The sequence below is a fragment of the Amblyomma maculatum genome, chromosome 1 (genome assembly GCF_055883805.1).
Source record: "Amblyomma maculatum isolate TAMU_Amacu chromosome 1, ASM5588380v1, whole genome shotgun sequence".
Taxonomy (NCBI): domain Eukaryota; kingdom Metazoa; phylum Arthropoda; class Arachnida; order Ixodida; family Ixodidae; genus Amblyomma; species Amblyomma maculatum.
The window spans coordinates 125902075-125918565 of record NC_139344.1 but is presented as its reverse complement, the minus strand read 5'-3'; the positions used below and the strand labels follow the sequence as shown (position 1 = coordinate 125918565).

The 16491-nt window shown below is 46.7% G+C and overlaps 1 long non-coding RNA gene across 1 annotated transcript; it reads right to left on the bottom strand.

Moving 5' to 3' along the window:
- Positions 1 to 10857: 10857 nt before the first annotated feature.
- On the bottom strand, positions 10858 to 16186 carry LOC146203874 (uncharacterized). Its single transcript, XR_014703922.1, has 2 exons — positions 13728 to 16186; positions 10858 to 13620 (listed from the first exon to the last, which is right to left on the bottom strand). It is a non-coding gene; the product is annotated as an uncharacterized LOC146203874 (long non-coding RNA).
- Between the last annotated feature and the right edge of the window lie 305 nt (positions 16187 to 16491).

Sequence of the window (16491 nt, the reverse complement as noted above, 5' to 3'; positions counted from 1 at the left end):
CGACGCGTGTGCTCCGGCGTTGGCGACAAAGTCCTGGGAAGTCAGCAGAAGCCCCAAACACTCTAACGGGGGTTCAACGAGTGAAGCGCCGCTGGAACCCCTTAAGCTTGGGGGCATTCCATATTTTGCTATCTTGGAGACGAAAGTCGGTCATCCATGTTTCTATGTTGCCTTAGGAGGCCCATGAAACCAAAGTCTCCTTTGAAGGAAGTGGCTGGCTTCCTCATCCGTTGGCGCAGGCGCTCCAGGTCCGAGTCTGGGCAGCTGAAAAGGACAGGTGATGGGTATCCGACAACATCATCTTGTCTTTGGTACATGCCCGTGGAGCAGTAATGCAGGGCTAAGCGCCGTAGTAGCTTGTCCCTTACAAAAATGCATGTAGGGTTTCTATAGAAATTCGAAAGCGTTGTGTCAATACACGCTGTTGAAAGTCTGTTGATAATCGGCAACATCTTGGATGATGCAGTGTTGACCTCTTGTTGAGCGCTTATGAAATAGTGGCCCATGTGTTTCTTAAGAGCGCTTTTGGAATTCGCGCAACTGAAATTTTGTTGATTTCAGGCTCAAATGCTTCAGAAACTCTGCAAGTGACGCTTTTTGATTTTCTGCTGCCTTTCCACTCCTGAACAACAGAAAATAGTACACGACCATCGGTTTGCCAGGAGCAGACACGGGGTGATTTTCATTAATGCAAAAGTAGTACAGTACATCTCCTAGCTGCGATAAGTCACCACATTCTATGTTCTGCCCGACCAATCAACAATCCTGTCTGATCAGTGCTGGTTAATGATAAGCATAGTGAGGCATAAAAGAACAAAAGAGATCTTGATCTTTTAAGCCCCATTATACTTACTCACTCATTAACCTACACTAAACTGACTAAATTGTTGATTGATCGAGCAGAACATAGAATGTGTTGACTGACCGCAGCAAGGATATGTGCTGTTCTACTTTTGCATTAATGTAAACCACCTCGTGCCTGCTCCTGGCTAACCGTTGATCACGCAGCATTTTCTGTTAATCCGCAGCGGAAAGGGAACACAGAATAAAAAATGCGCGTTAATGAGAAAGAAAAAATATGCATCTTTGGTGAACCCATAACATGAGCTGGGCTGTTTATTTGCTTTATTTCAATTCATATGCAAGGTATGACGCCAGGCTATTCTTTGCGTAAAACGCTGATACGTCCGGGAACTCCTCGCATGTGATGCTGAAATAAACAATATAAATCATAATTAAGTTGCGGTATATACTAACTTAAAAATAGAGGAAAGGCATTTGTGCGCTGCTCCACGTCATAGCTCAAGAAATTTCTTGTCTAAAATGAGTTGTCACTGTCTTTCACTGCTTAGACGGCATCGACCGCCGCTTCCACAGCTCGGCAGCACTACCACATCGTTCATTTCTCCCTGATAAACAATATATGCTGCCGTCAAAGATCCTATTGTGAATATAAATAGCAAAGTGCAAGTCACAAGCATTACTACCCAGAAAACTTGAAGCAGAATTACCAACTATAGGCACCAAAATGAGTGGAAACAAAAACAAACACTGCAAAAATGGTGGAGCTGCACAGATTCAATAATCCACAATGTGTGACAGAGGCATATTATGATCTCGATAATGTGTCCGTCTCAGCGCGAGTAGCGTATCGAAAGAGTACAGCACTGTGCCGAACAATCCGTCAAAAACGGTCACCTTGTAAAAGAAAGAAAATGTCGCCATCCCAACTGGCGTTCCATCGGCCCCAGCGTCCGCGTTAGAGACAAGCCTGGTTCTCTCTCTCTCCCTCCTTTTTTCCGACGAGGCTGGCTTGCCTGCTAGAAATATTTACATGCTCGCTTCCCCTTGTAGCATACACTGTACAAGACTGGCACAAACACGAATAGGAAAAAGTAAAACTCTCACCAAAGTGCAGACGCTCCCTCCGCCCGTGCCGGCTTTTCGCCCAGAATCCAAAACGCCTGCGACTGTTGAACTTCTTAAACACGTCCTCCTTGCGCAGAAGCTGCCACCCAAGAGCGGATTCCTCCGAAGACTTAAATGCGTACGTTCGCGCTCAAATTTGAACAAAACGATCTTCGTGATAATCACCAGCGAAAAACCTACATACGGTGCTTCGCTCACAGTGCAAGATGCGACCACGGTGGCGGGAAAACGCCAACTGAACTGGCACATCGCCGCACTCAGCGTACCCGCGTCTGCGTGCAAAGAAAACGGCGCGCAGAAGAACAGCTTCGGTGAAAAGGGGGAGCCGCCGCCCCCGCTGCGCGAGCTATGCTGCAGCCAAGGTCATCTCCGTGAAGACAAACCACGGAGAAGGCAGAGAGCAGAGACCCAGAGGGAGCAACCCCTCCCCCCCTCCCCCTTTTTCCCCCCAGCCGACAGGAAGTAACTCTCGACCCTCCGGACATGCTGGCGCCGTTCGCGGCACGGGGGAAAGATGGGTGTGGACAGTAGCAAGGCAGTGGCCGAATGCTTCTTTGAAAAGACGAGTCGCGGATAGAAGACGCGTGTAATCCTATTTTTTTTTTTCTTTTTATTTCATACGCGAATGTTTTTGCTATGCGTGTTAACTCTATAGTATGCGTGGGATCAATCCGTCATTATTAGAACCCCTCAATGTTTAAAGTGACTTCATTTTAGCATGGTGTCCACTTTAAGAAAGGAAGGAAAAGAAAAAAATAACAGTTAAATTCTCCAAAGACATACAGGATTCCAATACAGACTGCACCTCATTTTGCGGCAAAAGCTACGGGCAAAAATACCTAGGCTTGGGCAGAATGTCAGACCCTGAAGCATATATATAGTGAACTTTGCAACTGGTTTAAAAAAGCTCTGTCCTGCCCTACATGGTAGGTTCAATCTAGGATCCTGTTTGTTAGTATGATGACTCACTGAACTTGTTTTATGATAAATATAAAATATGTCCTACCACTAAAGTTACCTTCTGCGACATACAGAAGCTGATTCATTACGGATTCTGACTGACATTCAACGATGTATTTGCATTATTAGTGGAGGCTTTGCCATCATGAAGTTTTTAGGGCATATTTTCACTGTGTTGCGAAGCTTGAGCTAAGTGTGCACCGTTAATATGTACTTTTATATAACATGAACGAGCACGAAACTGCATGCTGCTCTTATATTTCCCTTTGCAGAATGTGGCCAATAGTTGATTACAAGTGAGACCAAAAATTCATAACGAAATTGTCACATCATGTTCTTATCATTTGTGCCTAAAACTACTTAAAAACATGGGTCAGCTTGAACAGTACACGCTAATTGTTCGTGAACGTTGAAAACTGACAACAAAAAGCACATAGAAAAAATAGCACAAAAAGTCTATTGCGTAGAACACAATGAAAATTCTGTGGGCCCTGTAAAGATTGCACTCAGCTGGGGTTGAATGTCTATCGAAATTCAATAAATTCAAAAGGCGGTCAATAGTCCAACAATAGAGTTTCAAAACTCATTTTTGTAAGGGGTCGCGTGCAGCGGTAAAATCCCAAGTACTCGGTTACTGCTTGACGAAGCGTATGCTGCTCTAACTCTGCCACTCGAACGTATACGACTTGAAAACCCTGATGAACCGTTCAGATTCCCCCTTCGCTTGCGTATAATACGAGTATGAATACAGAAGGCGTAATACACTGTCTTTAAGAAACTGCTCAAACTCTCTGAACATGAAGTGTGGCCCTATGTCACACACGATGCCATCCGGGGAACCTTCACGGGAAAATACAGAAAGCAAACACTGTGTGACTGTAGTGTGAAGACATCGCAGCAGAAGTGTACCCCAGGCAATTTAAAAAAATAGTCCACCAGTGTAATCGCAAACCGACAGTCATGCTACCCAGAAATGTGGCGCAACAAACACAAACACATGTGAAGAGACATAACACACGCGCACACTACCAACTGTAATAATTTACGAGATTCCACTGACGTGCGCTAAAGTATACATTGTGGTTTCTACGTGGACATAGGCCACCAACCACCGCGGGTTCGAGCGTCGCGCGAGCCGAAGCCCCGATCAGCCGTCACCGCGCGCGCACTGAAACACTGCAGCGCGCACTCAACCTCCACCGGGAGGAGAGCACTTCGCTGCAAGGACACAAACCTCCAAGTTCACAAAGGAGACGTTTATTGAAACGCCATCCTCCAGCGGCACACACACACACGCACACACATACACATATTTACAAACACACATACGCACACACATATTTACAAACGCACATACACGCACGTACGCACACACATACACATATATACAAAACGCACATACACACACATATGCAGTCACCGTGTCAAGGGAGCGCGCGAGGAGCTAGGCTCCCCTGCGCGCACGAAGTGACACGGAGTGCGCGCCGCAAGCACGCAAGGGCGTGCTGTGATCTCTCTCTCGCAGTAACCAAAGGGTTCCTTTGAGAGAGATTGGGCAACCACCGCAAGGTACGCCTGTCGCGGATCGTTGGATCACGATCGACAGGCTCGAGCTTCGCTCTCAGGTAAGACCCGGAGCAGACGAACTCGAGTACACACTGGTCTGCGCGGACAAAGGCCGGCAGACAAGAACAGTTGCGTACGCACCTTGCGATGTCTCGGAGGGGTCTCTCTGAGCTCCGCTCGGACAGTCGCGCGAGCGCGGCTGTCGAAGCGGTGCCGTGTTCCCGCCAAAAGGCGCCAATGAGAACCACCACTGGAACGCCAGGGCGGAGCTGTGGCCCAAACGACAGTGACAAGTCGTTCGAGCCCCTCTCCGCCGCCTCAGGCGGGAGAAAGGGAACGGGGAGAACAACTGGGAAGCGGGCGGCGGCCGCGCAAAGGGCAGCCGCAGCAAGCCCGAATCCCACATCCTCCTCTCCTTAATTGCCCTCCTACCCATCAGTGAAAGCACGCGGCAGGTCCCCAGCATGAGGAAAAGAATGCTATTCTCACGCAACAAGTCAACTACACTTCAGTTCCAGCAAGAACGATCTCGAAAAGACACACTCAAGAAAGACAAACATTAGCAAGGCGAACAAAAAAAAAATGAACAAGATGACATGAAGAATAATGTACAAAGTTGCGGAGGCTAAGTAACGACTATGTACAGAACACAATCATGTACAGAACACAACTATGTACAGAACAACTATGTACAAACACAACTATGTACAGAAGTCCCAAAGATCGTCGGTGCAGCTCAGGGAGCCTGCGGTGACTCACCGCTCGTTGACTTCTGGGTGGCCAACGTTCACCCTTGGCTGCAAACGATCTCGGTCGGTGGTGGTACAGGTTAGGTGCAGGGACAGCGAACACGCCGAAGGGGCCCCGGGTGTGGAAGGTCCGTGGCTCCGTGGCGATCCAAGACGCACATGGGAAGACCGCGCGGGGCTTCCTTTCCACCGCGCTTCGCACACGCCGGCAAACACACATGGCGCGACGTCGTCGCCTCGACGCCCAGGCACGCACACGCACAGCCACTCACACACCAAAGGGTGATGCCGACCTTCCGCGGCGAACCTGTCCCGAGCACCTTCGCAACCGCGGCGCCTTGGGTGAAAGGGGCATCGTCCATGCTCCCCGTCCCCAAACGGCCCCAACTTCCTTTCCACACACACCGGAAAGGCCGCGCGTCGGGCTGCCTAATGAGCAACCCTCGCAATTTCAAAAAAAGAAGAGAGATGACGCGCTGTACAAAAGAAGGCACTCACTGTACAATATTTACAAGTTAAGAAGCAAGAATGGAAACAGAAGAAAGCGAAAAATGGGAACAGAGGCACACAAAACAAAAAAAAAAAAATAATAAAGCACACAGGCTGGAACTGAGCGAGCCAGAAAAGGGGGAGACCAACCTTGCTTCCGGGTAGGGTTAAACGAGCAAGCTCGCTCGGTGAGGCGGTATTCCTTCGGTTGCGGAAAAGGCCCGTCGTCCGGCATCAATCACACAGGTGAACGTCGCCTCACCTTGTACCGGTGCGGGGCACGGCTGCGTTCCACCGCATCGGTTGTGCCTTGGCACTTGCCTGTGGTGACAATGGGCACCAGCGCAAGCTCGTCAGACCGTTACGCATGGGCCTTCAGGTCTGCGATGTAGTCACCGCTGGCTTTCCCCATAGGGGGATTCTCCAGCAATGAGCCCCTGCTTGTTACTGAGGAAATGCCCCATGAAATCGCAGGTGGCCATCTGCCACGGACGCACACTGTCAGTTGGCTTCGTCATGCCCGGTGGCTTGCCACCCCTCGACATCTCCATTTGACAGACATGGCAGGAACGGCAACAGCGGAAAATGTCGCGCTTCATGCCGGCTGCAGTCACCAACCTTGGAGCCACTCAGATGACCAGCCAATTGTTTGTCGTGAGAGAACGCAACAGAGCGCCGCTCAGACATCGGGGAATAGCCACTTCAAATGGTTCAAGGACTCATCATCCGTGGCTATGTATTTCAGCGCGAGCCCGTCATGGCCCAGCAAATATGAATCCCCGGGGCACGCCGCGACACACGCTGGCTCGTGCCCCCCTGCGCCCGCTCAATACAAGTAGCGTAACGGCGCTGCGCCCGCTGCAATACAAGCAGCGTAACGGCGCTTCGTCTCCCAGAGACCGTCGCTGACATCGCGACAAAACGGGTCATTTTGCTGGACCGTCGTAGCTGTTCATGGCTGAAAACGATCCCAGTCATCTCAATGGAGAGCCTGGATTCGTCCCCCCCGCAGGTTCGCAGCAAAACTTCCGCTGGCATCGGCGTCTCAGATGTGCTCACAAAGAGCTTTCACCCTCGCCTGCTTTGCGAAGCGCTGCTTACCCGGATAGCGGAATGGGGAACCCGTCTGCGGGCGTCCCCTCCGTGCCGATCTGCGGCTCGTCCGCTGTTTCGCCCCCTTCGCCCGCCGTCCGTAAAGACGCCGCCGCGGGCGAGTGGGGCACGGGATAGCGCGTCAGCTACCACGTTCGTTCTCCCCTGTAGATACTGCACCGAAAAGTCGAAATGCTGTACCAAGAGAGAATGGCGCGCCAGCCGGCTCGCAAGTTCAAGGAGCCGCATCAGCCAACTGAGCGCGCTGTCGGTCCGGTTTCCAGAGGGAGCCCGGCCGACGCCTCGCCGTTCTCCGAACAGAAATGTCTGCAAGTGGGGTACGGGTGCTGTTGTGCGAAGATGCCGGCAGCGGCGGCGTCGCGCACATTGCTTCCGCAACGGCGTAAAGATGAAACAGCGGAGGCATATGGTCAACGGTCGCACCGCAGGGTGGTCCGAAGAACCATGTAGCGTGTTTCAGTGCCTTTGCCGAGTGCCGCGCAGGGGGCGGCAGGCATGGCGCATGAGCTTCATCGTCAAGGCTACCGGCTCGGCCGATGTGCTGTCCAACGACTCATGGAGCCAGGGACAATTCACGTTGGGCGCCAGTTGTGGTTTCTACGTGGACATAGGCCACCAACCACCGCGGGTTCGAGCGTCGCGCGAGCCGAAGCCCCGATCAGCCGTCACCGCGCGCGCACTAAAACACTGCAGCGCGCACTCAACCTCCACCGGGAGGAGAGCACTTCGCTGCAAGGACACAAACCTCCAAGTTCACAAAGGAGACGTTTATTAAAACGCCATCCTCCAGCGGCACACACACACACGCACACACATACACATATTTACAAACACACATACGCACACACATATTTACAAACGCACATACACGCACGTACGCACACACATACACACACATATGCAGTCACCGTGTCAAGGGAGCGCGCGAGGAGCTAGGCTCCCCTGCGCGCACGAAGTGACACGGAGTGCGCGCCGCAAGCACGCAAGGGCGTGCTGTGATCTCTCTCTCGCAGTAACCAAAGGGTTCCTTTGAGAGAGATTGGGCAACCACCGCAAGGTACGCCTGTCGCGGATCGTTGGATCACGATCGACAGGCTCGAGCTTCGCTCTCAGGTAAGACCCGGAGCAGACGAACTCGAGTACACACTGGTCTGCGCGGACAAAGGCCGGCAGACAAGAACAGTTGCGTACGCACCTTGCGATGTCTCGGAGGGGTCTCTCTCTCTGAGCTCCGCTCGGACAGTCGCGCGAGCGCGGCTGTCGAAGCGGTGCCGTGTTCCCGCCAAAAGGCGCCAATGAGAACCACCACTGGAACGCCAGGGCGGAGCTGTGGCCCAAACGACAGTGACAAGTCGTTCGAGCCCCTCTCCGCCGCCTCAGGCGGGAGAAAGGGAACGGGGAGAACAACTGGGAAGCGGGCGGCGGCCGCGCAAAGGGCAGACGCAGCAAGCCCGAATCCCACAACATATAGGGCAGACTGGAAGATGTATCACTGATAGAATAAGGGAACATGAGAAGTCCATAGAAAATGGGAAGGTGTCAAATTTACCACTGCACTGTCAGAAGTGCAAGTGTGAGCCTTTGTTTAGCTGGCTTAATATTTTAGGGAAGAGTCGCGATAAGATGGCGCGCGAAATTTTAGAGGCGTTCTGGATATAGAAGAAAGAAGACAGATGTATTAGTGAAGCCTCGCTGAGTTTACGTAGAAAAGAATTTACTTTTATTGATGAATCTTCGTGAGTAATGGAAAGAATCGAGTTTGTTATCGGGCCTAAAGCTGTTATTCCTAAACATCTCTCATGTATTGTTGCCTATTGTGGCCATGTTTGTTTATTGGTCCTTTTTCCATCAAGTACATGTACTTCTCATTCTCATGTACTTCGTTGCTTCATAGACATGCACCTGTTGGCAGGTTACAGGTTTTTCATTACATAGGGACTTCACAACTGATGTGTTTTGGATGGACATGTCCTATGCACATGTGTGGTGGTGGTTGTTAGTGTGTGACTACGTGACTATGTGGTGGACATTAGCTGCTGGGCAAAGCAGAGGTGTGTGGAGATGTACGTGAGTGTAGAATTGGTGACTGCCATGCTTGGACAATGTTTATGTACCAGCGGGGAAGAAAGTGCCACTATCTCCTTGGCAAAGAAGAGGATGATGAGAAGATGTACTTGAGTGTAGAAGAAGAGGAGTGGTGAAGAGGAAGTGTGTTCAGATCCATATTAGAGTTGGTAGTGTGCGCGTGTGTTGTGTCTCTTCGCATGTGTTTGTGTTTGTTGCGCCACATTTATGGGTTTATGCAGCACCAACTAGCCCCTCAAGCTGTTATTTTGCGACAGTCATGCGCAGAGCCCGCTCCAGAGGACCCACGATGTCGCGGGCTATTTTTTTTTTCCATTGGCGGTCTGGGAATGGCATCGGCTGCAGTGAAGTAGCAGATACCTTGGCGCTTTTTTGTCTGCTGCCTGGCAGGGGCTGCAGGTCTGAATCGCGAGTTAAACTTGCCTATCCATACCCGGGGTTCATTCCATGCGTTGGCTATCATGGTTCACGTTCATGAAGAGCGGTTCACGCGTACACTACATGAACGGAATTAAAATGCAACGACAACAGTCTTTTTTTTTTAATCTTCGCTGTGCAGAATTTATTCCTGATCTACGCTTATCGTTATTTCAATTCTGGTGGCTGCTATACAGGATTAGTCATTGGATTAGTTATATTTGCCATCAGAGAGTGCTTTCTGGACGTTTTTTTTTTTGCCATCAAATTTCTTCGTTGCCCAGTATATAAGGGCATGATTTGACGCGCCTATTTGGGCTGTATTTTTCTCTATTACGATTTTTATTGCTGTTTTCTACTGCAAAAACCGATTGTTCTTAAGTGCTGCTGGTAAGTATTCAGCGCAGAGAGAGTACAGCCTTCGTTTTCAGGCTACATGCTTTGCTTCCTGCCATAAGGAGCAATCATGGCTCCACTCAAACTCAAGATAAGGAGAACCTTCATCTTTACATTAACCTTTCAGAATTTCAAGAGCGCCAGTTGCCAAACAAGAGTCCGTCAGAGTTTAGTAGAGATGGACTTACTGGCTCGGCGTATGAATCTGCGAAAGATGTCATAGCCTTGGTTTAGACATACGTACAGTCCTACACCCAGTAAACACCAACCCATCTATGAGACAGCTATAAACTGTCTTGCCAAGACAAGCAAGATGCCCGATAGATGTCTCAGTAGACCTCTGAGATGGCTACTAAACGTATATAATATGTCTCGACAAGATATGCAAGACATTGCCAGATGTCTTGATATTTCTTGTAGTGATCTTGTAGCTCCGCTAATGCACCCACTTTTTTAGGCTACAAGACGTCTTGCAAGATATCTCCTAGAAATCTGGAAGACAAATAACTTACTAAACGTAAGTCAGTCTAGCAGATAGCTATAAGGCATCTTGCCCAAGATAAACAAGTCATCTTATAGACATCTGAAGTGGCACCCAAGACAGCTGATAGACATTTAAAAGATGCTTTGACAAGATATGAAAGATGTTTTTATATGTCTTGGTACTTCTTGTAGCTGCCTTCTAACTCAGCTAATGCACCCACTTTTTTAAGCTGCAAGACGTCTTGCAAGTCATCATCTAGACATCATTAAAATAGATTCTGAATGTCTAAAATGAGCTCTAGAATCTCCTGCAATGCTCTAAATTATTTATTCCCTGCTATTTCTCGCAAAACTGTCTGAAATGCTTATGTATTTGCAGAGGTTTTCAACGCCACTGCCAGACAAAAAATATAGTGTCATCAGATGCTACCACAACTAAAGCTGCTTTGCCGTCACACACCCACAGTGCTCTTTCACACATTCAGTTATGATGCAAGCTAAACTGATGTACAATTGTAAATCATTAATTCTCACGCACTACAACTGTTGTCTAGTAATGAGAACTGTATGTTTTTATTACAAAGCGTGCCACATTTCACTGTTAATGGCCATCAGGTGCTCTTTAGAAAGTTTGGTAGTAACTGCACCCAATGCTAGAAAATGAGATGAGTAAACTACAGAACTCTTTAATTTCCTCAACATTATACATTGCAAATAGGCAACTTAAACAATCTCATGCATGTTAAAAGCAAGGAAAGCCACAAGCAACAGTATGCAAATGAAAAAATGTGGTTCTCTGAAGCCTAATATTGTACCAAGGAAGAAAACACCAGAAAGAGCCAACTCATGAACACATGACATGTAAAGAATGATGCACATTGTCATTCATTCTCACAGACATTAAAACTGCAAACAGTAAGTGAGAACTGTACACATTCTTTGTTACAAAGCATGCCACACTGTACGGTGGACAGCCATGGTTGGGTGCTCTTTGGGAGATTCGGCAATAACTACAAAAGGTGCTAGGAAACAAAATGTGTAAATCATATATTTGATTTTTTTTCAACAATGCACTACGAAGTTACAAGCACAGAAACTAGACACTACAAGTGGTATGAAAATGACAAAATAATAATGCAGTTCTCTCCAAGCTTAAAATGATCTGTTTACAAAAGAATGACAACATACATACTCCAAACAAGAACAGGAAATGACTAGAAATAAACAGGAATAGGTATACAAAAGTGTACAAAAATGGTTGAGTGGTTGAAAGAACTATCTGCATAATGTTTGTACAAAATAAAACAAAGCAACAAATTCGAATGAAAAAGCTTCAGTATACAGAAAAAGGCGCTTTCACAAAGGACCATCAAAGGCACTTTCACAAAGGACCATCATCACGTGTTGCATTTCATACTATATGTGCATGCATGTCACCAACTGAATGCTGGTCATACACACATCTTGTAGAAACTGCACAAACACTTGAGCAATAGGCACGACATCAAATCCATTAAAAAATCTACACTGCAAAAAAAGAAGCCAAGACTGCTTCACTGCTGCTGTTCCTGTTAGCATGACTAGAATGCACTGAAAAAAGATGCAATGGCTGCATGCCTGTCATAGTTACATTCTACTATCATAACTAAAAAGTACTAAGGAAAAGGTAGCAGGTAAGGGTCATACATCACTCTACAAGAAACACTAGAAGGCACCATAAGGAAAAAAAAAAGGAAGGAGCAAAAGGTTTGCATCCCTGTCATTGTACATACCAACCACTATATTCCATATCAAAAGCTGTTTGCAGCACTACAAAAGATAAGGGCAGCATGAACCAGCCATGATGGCACCAACTGCCCTTATCTTTTGTAGTGCAGCAAACAGCTTGCGAGGAGTACAGAAGGCAAAGCAAAAAAAAGAATAAAATTCAGTGTTGCACACGGTGCTGCTCTTCACATTCTGCTGGTATAAAAAGAAGGAAGTTAATTGCTGAGATAGTTGGTTTTCAGAAATAAAAAAGGTATTTAGCATAACACAGACGCACACAAGAAAGAAGACACCACGTGTACTTACTACAACTGTTTATTTAGGGGAAAGCAGTCGATGCATAGCTTTCACTGCTGATGTGCACATGTAAAGGCAACAGGAAAACAGCACCAATCTTATCAAAGCAGGTATGATAAATATCTGTTCAGCCTCAAAGAAAAGCTGGAGTGTCACTGACACAGCTCAAACCTGTTTAATGTATAGATGGTATCCTCTGCTCCCTGAAAGCTTGCTCAGCTAAGCCATCACATAAGCTACGAAAGCAAACAGGTCGGCTGTCAGAAGAGACATGGCCAGCATTTCGTAAAGTGCACCACCATCTATAAAATTCTACTGTCATGTAGAAAAATCTTATTTTGCACAAGCAGGATTCTGCGTCAATGGCCAACTTAGGGAACATGCAAAAGACATTAACAATGAAGGTGAGCGACTTCTCTTGCACCGTAGGGATTGCACCAGTTGTGAAAACTGTGGGTAACGGCTCATGAAACACTAGAAGCCCTTCATATAAAAAAGCAGGTTACAGCTGTGTCAGCAGCAAATTGGTTTTTCTTATGAGACTGGAGAAAAATTTCTCACGCATAGTTTGACAAAATGGTGCTGTTTCCATGTTGCCTTGTACCCGTGCGCATCACCTGAGTAGGCTATGTATATCGGCTGCTTTCCGCTGAACAGTTGTAAGTGCTGATGGTGTCCTCTGTCTTGTGTGCGACTGTGTTACGCTAAATAGCCTGTTATTATGCATGGAGAAAAGGCATTGAAAAAAAAAACAAGGTCTGAATACCACTGCCAACATTCTGGCATGAAAGCATCGTAAAATGAGGGAGCTGGCATGGGTTGTGCATCTGTTATTCTGTACAACCCTAGAGGGCAGAGAAAATTGAAAAAAAAAAAGAAAAACTTCCGGGGCTATCAGATCCACTGCAGTCAGTTACAAATTAAGAATGAAGGAGCGAATATTCCTCAAAGGAGGCTTTTCTGCCAATCAGATCGTTCTCAACACTGGTACCACTCCAGCCCTTGTCCACAGCTAACTAGGCTGGGCAGCTTTTTCTTTATCGGTACTGAACACCAGCTGCACTGCCTCTTTTTGTCACCTACTGCCATGAAAGGGGGAATTCCTTTGTGGCTCAATTGATTGGGAGGCTCCTCTCCGTCAATTGTTGGAGGCCTACCTTTGCAAAATTACAAAGCTTCAAACTTGAGTTGTAAATGAGCACAGAAGGTGCCTTGATCCCAGCTGCTTGCTATTGTGGCACTGTTCATGGTGGCTGTGCAGCGCCTTTAGATGTGGACTTGGTCTTTGTCACAAGGCAAACACTAACCACTCTTTTGTGACGTCGGCAAAACTAAGTTTCATTGGTGTTGAAGGCTTTCCATGTCAGACCTGCCAGGATTAAAATCAAAAGCACGATTTAGATATATGAGCTCCCAAACAGAAGGAAAAAGTCCCACTGTTGGCAACTCTAAGTTTTTGGCACAGTCAAACCATACCTGTGTATTCAGTCAGTAGCCCGCGACTGCCCAGTGAGATGTCAGTCCTGTGGCCCTCATTGCTAAGTTGTGTTTGCAGCACAGACAGGAAAAGGATAGTTGCTAGGCAGCCGTGGAGGTGGTGGCAACCTGCAAGGTGTTCCAATGCTTTAAAGATTTCTTGTGAAGTTTAATAAAGCAAATCACTGACTACAAAACATAGGATAAGAATTTAACCTCAAAAAAATGTCACATAAGGTTGAGAGTACTGAGTACACAATAGAAATATGTTTAACCAAGACACGCACTAGCAGCACAAAATAGTGCTGAGTATAATATATGTATATTAATAACTCCTTGATGACCTCGAAGGTTAAAACATTTTCTTGTCTTCACCAACAGACACACCTGAAGAGAACCACCATTTTCCTGATTTATACATTTCTTTTTTTTTTATTGAGAGTCACTTTCTATGCTGGGCAAGGTTCCTGCCTCTGGGTTTGCTAAGTGTTTCATTCGACATATGTAGAGAAGAAATAAATCTATGTATCATGTATCTATGTATGGATGCATTACCTATGTATGTATCTATGCATGTATATATGTAGGTACCTATGTATGTATGCATCACCAGTTTTTCCTAGAACAAATGAAAGCAATATTTTAAACAGTGAGCATGCACCCAGAGCAAAAAAAAAAAAGAATGCATAGCTCACTTGCTTGAGCTGTTGGGTAAGTGTTTTGTTTACATGAAAATTCGCGCAGACACAAAATAACAAGAGCACCAAACACAGACACAACAGCACAATGTGAAAAAGAGCATTAAATTCTAAATTCTAAAGTTAATTCTAAGTTAATTAATTCTAAAGTTAAAGCTCAGCTACTTTGGTCATCTGATGAGAAGAGAGGAGTGCTGGAGAAAGATTTGATGCTGGAAAAGGTTGAGGGTCGCCGGAGAAGGGGTAGGCAGCGAACACGATGGTTAGATGGCATCCTCGAGGCACTGCAGAGGAAGTTATGTGATGTTAGGAAGATAGTGAGAGACCGGAAAGTGTGGCGTGACATGGTCCATAGGGTCACAAAGAGTCGGACACGACTGAACGACTGAACTGAACTGAACTGAAATTAAATGAAGGTATTTCACCTTTGATGCCAAACACCTTCACTTCGGGAGGAGTCCATATGCTATCAAAAGGTTTGCGTGGAGTCACAGCTTTGTTGTTGAGGATAGCCAGAAGGCATACACTGAACCCATTTATAACATGGCTACATTCTATAAGCCTTAAAAGTAAGTTATGATTCAGTACTCTCTTTTCTTTTCCCAGTTCTGGATAGGAAGAGTCTATTGGCCCTGAAGCAAGAAAACAAATGAAATTGATGTTTTTGTGTATTATAATAGGCTTTTCGTTATATGAGGTCCGTCCGAAAGATTTGCTTTCGATTTCTTTCTGTACCAATTCAACTGAAGCTTAATTTCTTAAAACATTTCCGCCAATAAAAAAAAAACAAAAAAAAAAAACAAAAAAAACCTGAGGACCAAAGCAAATAGAGCACCAGCACATCACACAGCATGCAGTTCAGGAACTTAAAAAGAACTAAATTGTGCTTTCTGACTATATGAAAATGTAAAATCACCTAATCACGGCAATGTAATGGCTGACTGTAAACATTTTATGAACTATTAAAATTAAATCACCGCAGAATGTTTGTACGCCGTTCCTATCTCGCCATGTGTTTCAACTTGTGCCTGTGAACAGGCAGAGAGTATTTTGCTAGCAGTTGGGAGAGTCGCTGTGGCCAGAATGCACCTTACCCTCCCCTCTATTGAGATCGTTCTTTTTCTTTTTTGCAACCGCGGCATAACTTAGCGCGTATAGAGCTCTGCAGGCTGCCATAAACAATGCACGGCTTCCACTCGACGGTGCGTATTTCCTGTATCTTGCTGCAGAGTGAAGGCCACGCTAAGCATGCAGACTTTCGTGCTCAGTTGTGTTTCCTGGGAAAGTGTTAGAACCAGCGGCAATCAACGAACGACGTCGGACCGCCAAGCTCATTTTGAAGAATTACATCGCGAGGTTCCGCCGCCAATGGCAGTTCACGAAACGCGGCGAGTGGAATTACAAGCGAAAAACCTTCCTGCATGCACAAAACTGTAGATGCGCCATAAAACACCGCCTTTCGTACTGACTAAACGGTCCGCGCGCGCTATCTTGCTCGCCCATACAGCCTGCGCCGGCGGATGCAAACAACGGTCCTTGCAGCATTTTTATCGGAAAAACACTCAGTCACTTTACTGCTCCATTAAGTGACTCATTTAGAAGAAACAATTTCTTATTCAACCAGCGAAGCTTGCCTTGCAGCCAGAAGTAGCAGCCGCTGTGCGGGATACATTTTCAACGCAGTCACAAACCAACGGCCTAACGTGCAGACACGACTAGACACGACGAAAATTTGAAATGGCCAGCCGCCGAGCAGCGCATTGATACAATAACTTTAAAAACAATAGAAATCTGAAATATATTTCTTAATACAAGCTATAGAAGTAAAATGTAACTGTTGCTTATGACGTATTTGTTTCAAAACGGTAAATACAACCTGCGTCTTGCGTAATATTTTGGCGCACTATTTTCTATCTCGCTGTAAAGAGGAGGGGTGCGAAAAGGCCACGGCGCGCGAAGTTTGGGAATGGCGGATCGTGCATAGCTGGCGTTCCGTATTAACATCGGCGCAGCAAATCGTTCCTCTGTGCGAACTACTGGCTTTTATCACACACGGATACATCGCT